Source organism: Vombatus ursinus, unplaced genomic scaffold, assembly GCF_900497805.2.
Source record: "Vombatus ursinus unplaced genomic scaffold, bare-nosed wombat genome assembly UNPS02005236.1, whole genome shotgun sequence".
In the NCBI taxonomy this organism is placed as follows: Eukaryota; Metazoa; Chordata; class Mammalia; order Diprotodontia; family Vombatidae; genus Vombatus; species Vombatus ursinus.
In genome coordinates, this window is record NW_020945014.1 from 804,102 (window position 1) to 812,817 (window position 8,716).

The window sequence follows — 8,716 nt, forward strand, 5'->3', positions numbered from 1 at the left end:
GGACCACCAAGAAATGCCATTTCTTCTCTTGGAACCTCAGCTTCTTCATCTGTAAAATGGTTACAAGCATGCTTTTGTCGCCCATCTCACAGGACTATTGTGAAAGGAGTTCAGCAAACCTTAAAGTGCTGTGGAAATGGGAGCTATTATTATTATAGCTTCCCATGCCTTGGAGCTGCAGGGGTTTGGAGAGAAAATGACCATATTTGGAGCTAAAAGCAAAGAGGATAAGTAATCTTTGAGACTCTCTGAGAGGGTCCAGTTGCAGCTTTCTAGTCACAGTGTGAGGCAGAGAGACCTTCATTTGCTGGGGGAGGGGGGAAAGGTGAAGAATGGGAGGAGGAGGTGTAAAAATATAAAAACCCACCTCCTTTTAAGGGAGAGGTTTCCAGCCATTCTCTGTTCCCCTGCCCTCCACCTAAACCAGGCTTTTTCTGCCTAGCAAAGAGCAGAGCATTCAATCCAAAGCCAGCTTTTCCAAATAACACCCCTAAAATGTGCTGCTGACATCACCTGGGATCAGTGGTGGGTATTTTGTGTAGGTGGAATCCTAGAAGTAAAATCATAGAATTGCAGGATGTTAGAGCTGGGAGGAATCAATTTAGCCCAAACCCCTTATTTTCCAGAAGAGAAAAAATATGGCCCAGGGGCATTATAACTCCCCCCATCTCCCTCTCTAGCTCGACCCGGAAGTCAGGGGGTTTGGAGCCCATATCTTCTTCCTTCCCCTGCCCCATCCCTGGGCAGCCTGGCCACAGACAAGGGGCAAATTGGTTGGGGAGGCGCTACTGGATTGCTCTCTCCTTTTGCTCTCTTATTGCTTTCTGAAGATCAGTCTGGTCTCTTAAGCCAAAAAGTGATTCTCAGGGGCTGAGCTTGTGTCTTTTTCTCACCTCTTTTACTTATCTCCTTCATAGTTAAAGCATACACAGGTCTGATGGTGATGGAATCTGGACCCCTAAAAGGAAAAGGCCAAGTCCCTGGACCCCAAAGCCCCTGAACCCAGATCTCTGGTATTCCCCTGAGGCATCTGGCTCATCCCAGTCGATAATCCTTTTAACTGTCCTTTCCCTGTGGCTCTCCAACCACTTAATTCCCTGAATTGTCTGGGAGTTAATTGTCTTAAAATTTGGCCCACTTCTATTGGCAACACAATAAACCTTGTCTCTGACTGAAAGAAGACTTGAGCGGTCGAATTCTTTCAAGGCAGACCTCCACCCTGTACCCTTGAGTTTTGGGATTCCCAGTACCCCTAGACCACAATATATTTGGCTCCCTGTTGGGGAATCAAATCCCAGGCCTCCCTAGTGACCGGCAGGATACTTCTTTTAGTCAGAGACAAACAAGGTTTATTGTGTTGCTAATACAAGCAGGCTGAATTTTAAGAATCTGGAGCATTTGATGAGGGTAAGATTGATATTTTATACTGAAGGATTGTGGGAAGATCTGGATGGGATTAAGAAGTGGCAAGTAGCCTGGGGTAGGTCAGGTACAGATGATTCAGGGAGTTAAGTGGCTGGAGAGCCTCAGTGAAAGGGTAGTTAAAAGGATTATCGACTGGGATGGGATTAGTGCCTCAGGGGAAGGACAGAAATCTGGGTTCAGGGGCTTTGGGGTCCAAAGACTTGGTATTTTCCTTTTAGGTCTCTAGATCCCATCCCCATCAGGGCCAGGCACATTGGGGTGGGGTGGAAGGGAACCACACTCAACAATGGTTTATTGATTGGTTCTATAGATCAACCCCTAAAAAGAAGCACAGGATTGTCGAAGAGAGAACACTTTGCACACCTGTGAATTGTTATTGAAATGGTAATTGTTTCAAAGTTGCTTAAATGCTACCCATTTTGCTGGAGGAAAAAGTCTTCCTTCCCCAGTTGGGAGTTGGAGGATAGTAGGGTTTACAGTGGTAAGGCACCTTGGAGGCCAACCTAGTTCACTCATTTTACAGATGAGGAAACTGAGAACCAGAGAGGGATTGTGCTTTGCCCAAGGTCGCACATGGAGGATGTTGCAGAAGTGGAATTTTAAATCCCCCTCCTAATGCCAAGGTCAGTCTTTATTTATTTTTTTATTTCTCCAATGTAAGAAGGGTCTGGGCACAGACAGTTAAGGTGGAGTTCAGTGGTTTGGGAGTCACTTAGAGGACACACACACACACACAAACTGAACCAGACCCAGGCCCTTTACTTCTCTTCTGTTTCCATAGCCCCTTAATGTTTACAAAGCATTTTCCTCACGACTATCTTTAGCTCTAGTGTTTTATGCTCCATGTTCAAAGATTCTGGGGGAGGGCATTCTAAGGACTGGAAGGAGCACAAGGGTATAAATGAGATAGTAGAGTTAGCTCTGACATTGAGAGTCTGAAGAGGAGTATCAGTTATGACTGGAGAGGTAGTTTAGAGCCAAATTGTGGAATGCTTTTTTTCCTCACATTTATTTATTTCATTTTAATTTATGGAATAAAACAAGCATTTCCATAACAAAGTATAATAAAGAAAAGATAATTGCATGTGAAATTGCAAATCTATTATGTACAACTTGCTATGCTTTTTAAATACATGATAAAGTTATCATGTACATTTCTTTTTTTTTTTTTTTTCCTTTTTCTCCCTTTTTTTTTTGGCAGTTGGAGTTAAGTGGCTTGCCTACAGTCACACAGCTAGTAGGTATCAAGTATTTGGTCTGAGGCCTGATTTGAACTCAAGTCCTCCTGACTTCAGGGTCAGTGCTCTATCCACTGTGCCACCTACCTGTCCCCCTTTTTCTCTTTTTTGGCATTTGCAACTTCTCCCGTAGAGGAAAGGAAGCCACTGAATATTTTTGAGCAGAAGAGTAACACGGTCAGACTTGAGCATTGGGAAGATTGTTTGGGCAACAGTGTGAGGATGGACTGAAGAAGGGAGAGACTAGAGAGTAGGAGACCAATTAGGGGTAGAGAGGATGAAGGCTCAAATAACAGTGGAGGTTGTCAGAGTGAAGAAGAGGGGCAAATTGCAAGAGACAAGGTGGATAGAACTTTGGAATCGATTAGCTGTGGGAGGTGATGGAGAGGAAAGAATCTAAGACGACTCTGAGGTTATCACATCCTCCTAACTCCTGCTTCCTTTTCTTCCTTCTCCTCCTTCTGGCACCAGGATCCTTTCTGTCTTGGAGAGATCCTTGTCTGCTAAACTCCTTTTAACTGAGATGAGAGGAACAGAATATACTTTCCTTCCTGGGGCTTGGCATTCCATAGAGGATCTTGAAGGGGCCAAGGCTAAATAAACCCCAGGAAGGAAAGGTGGAATTGCAGGTTCTGCAGAAAGTGGGTGAGAGACTACTGAGAGGTTTCTGGGGAAGAGGAACCCTTCCCGTTGCCTAGCACATCACGTCATAGAGGCAGTCGACTCCTTAGCACTCACCTGCCAAAAAGCAGGAGTCTGATTTTGATCCCCTCCTGGGCTCTCTTTCAGCTGGCAGCTTCCCAGGATCAATGACTCATGTGAGTCTCTGAAGCTAAGTGATCTGCATTTTGCTGGTGTCCTGTGAAGCCAAGATGACTTATGAGCCTGCAGACATCACTGGCCGGGAAGCAGCCCAGAGCAAGAGGAGAACTGTTCTGGTACAGCTTGGCCTTGTTCAGTTTGATTTGGCAAAAGCACGTCGGGCTCCTTCCCAATGTCCCCTCAGAGTGGACTCACTCCACCCCTCTCCCCTCCCTTCCCCAGCCCTGCACCAGGAAACACCTTTAGAATAAACTGCTGTTAGAGCAGAGTATCAGAGCAGGAAGGTGCTTCCTGTGCATCATATATAGCATTATATCTAGACAGGATCTTAAAAGACAGGATGCCAGAACCAGGAGAGTCTAGGGAGCACCAAGCTATCATGCTCTACTTCTCCGGATGAGGAAAGTGACCAGCAAGCTGGAAGGGGTCTGCTCTCTGCTTTTTTCAGATAAAGCATTAGTGGGTACTGAGGAGTATGATCAGAGGATCACAGAGCCATACAATGCTGGAGCTAGGAGGGGTTTTAGAAACCATCTGGTCCTACTAACTCCTTCTGCGGATGAGGAAACTGAGGCCCAAAGAAGAGATACCATTTGTCCAAGGACAAAGAATCTACGACAATCTCTGTCTTTTCCGAATTCTTATGGCTCTTGGAGTATGAGGACACAAACTAGATTTTTAATTGTTCTTTGGCTCAATCTGTCAACGGAAGCCTACTGTGTGCATTGCACCATAAAGAGCACTGAACTTGGAGTCAGATCCCCGATCTGCTAATCACAGAGTCACAGACATTTGAGTGTACGCTGGTTTGGGCATTGGAAACTCCAGGTTTCCAACTGCCAGGTTGGATGGGAGGTGGGGAGCAACTCTGTAAGGTTCTCATCATTAGGGGCCTGAGAGCTGGGATTGGGCACAAGGGAACATATGTTCATCTTGGCCAGGTTTGAGGTTTTCCTTCAGTCTAGAGTTGTTACAAGATTGCAAACCTGTAAAGATCCTTATCCCCATGGCACCCTGGAGCTCATACAGGATATCAGAGCTGCAAGGGACCTTAGAGATGGTCTTCATTGTACTGAAGGGCAGAGCATGGCACAGAGAAGATGAGTAACTTGCTCATTTTTGACAAGGAGTTAAGTCCCTACACCTCGATCATCAAGGTGTGCTTGGGCCTGGGATTCAGGAGATAATCAGAGTGGGGTGGGTTCAGCCAAGGAAGGCTTCCTGGAGACGAAGCATTTGGGAAGGATCGTCGGACTTTCAAGTTGGAAAAGACCACATCCAATCTTCCCGTTTGTTAAATGACCTGCTCATGGTGACATGGGGGAGTAAGTGGCAGGATCACAACCCCAGGTCTTCTGACTCCTGATCCAGTGCTGTTCCCACTACACACACGGCAATCTATAGTCACACCTGTTGTTCCACAAAATCTTTCAAACATCAGAGACACTGGCTTATCAATCGCACCCACAGGTTCTTTCTGTCACCCTGGCTGTGCTCTTGATGCTAGCCTCAACTAAGGAGGGTAAATAGGTCCTCTCTTACTCCTTCATCAGTTGTCTTGGGTTTCTATTCCTTATCCTTCCCAATCCAAATGTCCTTGTAGAAAAAATGAAATCAAGAAGTTGAATAACTGCCTCATCATTGTGTCTGTTGTCATTGGTCAACCCATCCAGAGTAACAGCATCATCCCTTCTTTGGTCTGCCTCTTATCCCCAACATGGCCTCAACAAGTCTTTTTGGAAAACAATTATCATTTTTTATTGTCAGCTTCGAACTTTAGCACTCATGACGTTCTTATAGTGGGGATATCACTTTAATTCTTTTGTCTTTAACCTTAGGTGCTTGCCCTGATTTTCAGATTTTTAAAAGGATCTAAGTTGGTTGATGAGATTCCCTAAGCATCCATATTTCTTTAGACAATCTCCTATTTTCTTTTGCGTTGGAACCATTTCTGTTTTTGTCTCCAGAATTTCTTGCTTAAGAGCTATTTGTGTGGATATGTACATATACACGTGTGGATATGTACATATACATGTGTGGATATGTATGTATGTATATATATGTATATACATAATCATATATGTAAATATAAATTTTTATATAATAATTCTGAATGATGGCATGTGAAATTGTGTTATGAACTGAGTATTTTCAAGTACTTTGGACTCTATATACCAAAAGTGCATTCTCACCTTTGTATGTACAGTTGCAACTTTCCTGACGCTATTGTTTTTAAAAATGTGACTTTTTAATGAATAAAGCTGTAATTTGAGAATTTGAGGAATAACTTTATTTTATTATGATAAAGTATATATATTTTTAAATTTTAGTTATTCTTTAATTAGAAAAAATTAAACAGAATACATAGATATTTTGCCAAAAATATAACTTATTTTGAAAATATTTCTATTTTCTTTTCATTTTCAAATAAAGAAGCTCATATTCAGATTTATGAAAACCTAAAATTCTACTAAAAAAGAAGCAACTGCATTTTATGAGTAGTCAGTTTTAATTATCTTGTATCACATGAGTGCAACTTGAAAAGTTATAATTTATGAGGCTGCATTTCACAAGTATTACTGAAATGTGAGTTATAATTATGTGATACATAATGTGATTTGTATTTTTTTATATATTCTTTAAGGATAAATATTGTCTTTTCCTATTCCATATTTCATTCATATACCAGGCAGAGCATTTTTTTTTTTTTGCACATTAATACAGAGCCTACCTAATGTACTAATACAATTAGCCTATCTGGGGAGGCAAGGCAAGACGATAAGGCAATAAACATTTATTGAGCGTTTACTATGTGCCAAACACTGTGTTAAGACCTGGGACACATATAGAAGCAAAAACAAAGGCAGTCCTTGTTTTCAAGGAGCTTATGTTTTAATGGGAGAAAACATAAAAGAGAGCAAACAAAGGGGGTTGGGGAGGGTAGGGAGGTGATAATGGGGTAGGGAGAGGAAGACAGGGGGACATGGTAGTGAAGACCAGAAAGTCAGAAGTATATCAGGCTGGGGAAAAGAGAGGTCATTTCCATTGCCCTTTCCTCACCAACTCTTACTTTCTCCTCCCTCTCCTCTCCCCTCTTTTCTACCCTTGCTAGGAAGCCTGGAAAAATAGCTCTGTGTGAGACCTTAGTGTACACAATGCTGTTACTTATCAGTGTATCAAAAACAGTGAGTTCTCTGTCTTTCAGCAAGCAAAATTTCTAGTGCTCTGTTGTTGCTGCTGGCAACCCTTGTGGCTAAATCTGATGACAAACCAAGAAGAAAATTGCCTAATTGCCGCCCCTGTTCCTTGTACAGGGGTCTCATTTTGCGTGGGTAGAGGAGGCAAGGTTGGGTCCTGAGTGAGGCTTCATTTATTTATTGCTTATTTATTATTGTAGGCTTCTTGGCTTTTCCATAGTATGCTACTATGGAAAAGACATCAACTGCCTTTAATTAGTAATTAAACAAACTCCTGGCAAATCTTAATACAAACAGAAAGAACCTTCCTTCATCTGTCCTCTCTGCCCTTTTTTATACAGAAATGCAATTACAAGATGACAGGATCATAGTAATTACCAGAATCACAGAATTTACAGTAAGGCTTTATCTCATCAGCATTAATTATTGACCCTTTCTCTCTTCTTCCTGCTGATAAACTTCAAGTTAGATAGAACCTAGGTGGAATATTTTTTTCTAGTGATCTAATTACTACTTAGTTCCATTTCCACCTGGCAGTGCTTTTATTCTCAAGCTCTCTGAAGCCTCACTCGTTTCCCTTCAGGGCTCTAGGGACAGCCTGGAGGAGCTGGGAATGGATTTCCTAATGCTGTAGTTCATGAACCTGGAGTGATCACTTCCTCCATGATTATGGATTGATAATAACTAGTTATCCAGAGTTATGTAGCTTTTAGAAAGGGATATTTACTAGGGTGGTAAAGAAGAAGAATTGGTACAAAACAATACTCCTCCCCGCTTCTTCCTGCACCAAATCTGTGACCCACCCTCCCACCCAGTATATAGAGTTCAGAGAATGTGGGCTCAAGCTGAGGGAACGTATTTAGCAAAGGGGTCACATCTAGGTCCTGGATGAGGCAACTAGGTGGCACAGTGGAGAGAGTGCTAGGCCTGGAGCCAGGAAGAACTGAGTTTATATCCAGCCTCCTATACTCATTATCTGGGTGATTCTAAGTAAGTCACTTAACCTCTGCCTGCCTTAGCTTCCCCAGCTGTAAAATGAAGATAATGACAGCCCCTACCTCACAATATTGTTATGAGGATCTAATGAAATAATAATATTTATAAAGCACCTTGCACATAGTGGGCATCTAATAAGTATTTGTTTCCTTCCCTAGAAGTGTTTTTCTCCCCACCGTGGGTTACTTATGAAGTTCCCCTTACCTATAGGATAGCTTTTATGTTGGGCACCTTGCAGAGCCCTAAAGCTGCCTTTTCCCTCTTTGCATCTAGTTTGGCCTCCAGTTCCTTCCAATGCAAACACTGCTGCTCAAGGATGCTGCTATGGCATCTGTGAAAAGTTAAAATCCTCTAAACCTTTTGAAGTTAACAAGGTTCTTCTCCAGCCAAGTGAGAGAAAGCCAAGACCTAGAGGAGTCGGAAACTGAGGCTTTTCTTCACTCCCCACCCCCTCCCCCCACTTCCCCTGTGATTGACTGGAATGGTTCTGTCTCTGTCTCTCTGTCTCTGTGTGTCTCTGTCTCCCTCTCCCTCTGACAAACACTGGAACATTTGATTCCAAACAAGCTTGATGATTTTATACAAGCCCCACAAGGTGTGACCAGAACCACTCCAGACTTCTTTTCATGTCTAGTTTTAATGGTTTAGATTAGCACAAGGCTGCTAATGAGAGGGTGAAGAAGTCTGGAAAGTGAGAAAAAAGGTGATCTTGACCTGAATGCTTCAGGAAATGATGGCCTGGGTCAGGGATTTGGCATAGCAGGTGCTTACGTGTTTGCTGAATTGGATTGCTGAGTTAGAAAGAACCACTGATTATGGAAAGTCAGAACAGGAAAGGACACTGGCATGTGAAATGTCAGAACTGGACAGAACTATGTATTTTCTTCATGCAGTAGTGTTTTGTTGTTTTATGATGAAAGTTGTTTCATGTTTTATGATCACTTCTGTCTCTCATTTAAGAATTCAGTCCATAGCCATAGTTGAAGAACGTACCTTTCATTCTCTTCTACTCATTTTTAAAATGACAGGATTTTTTAG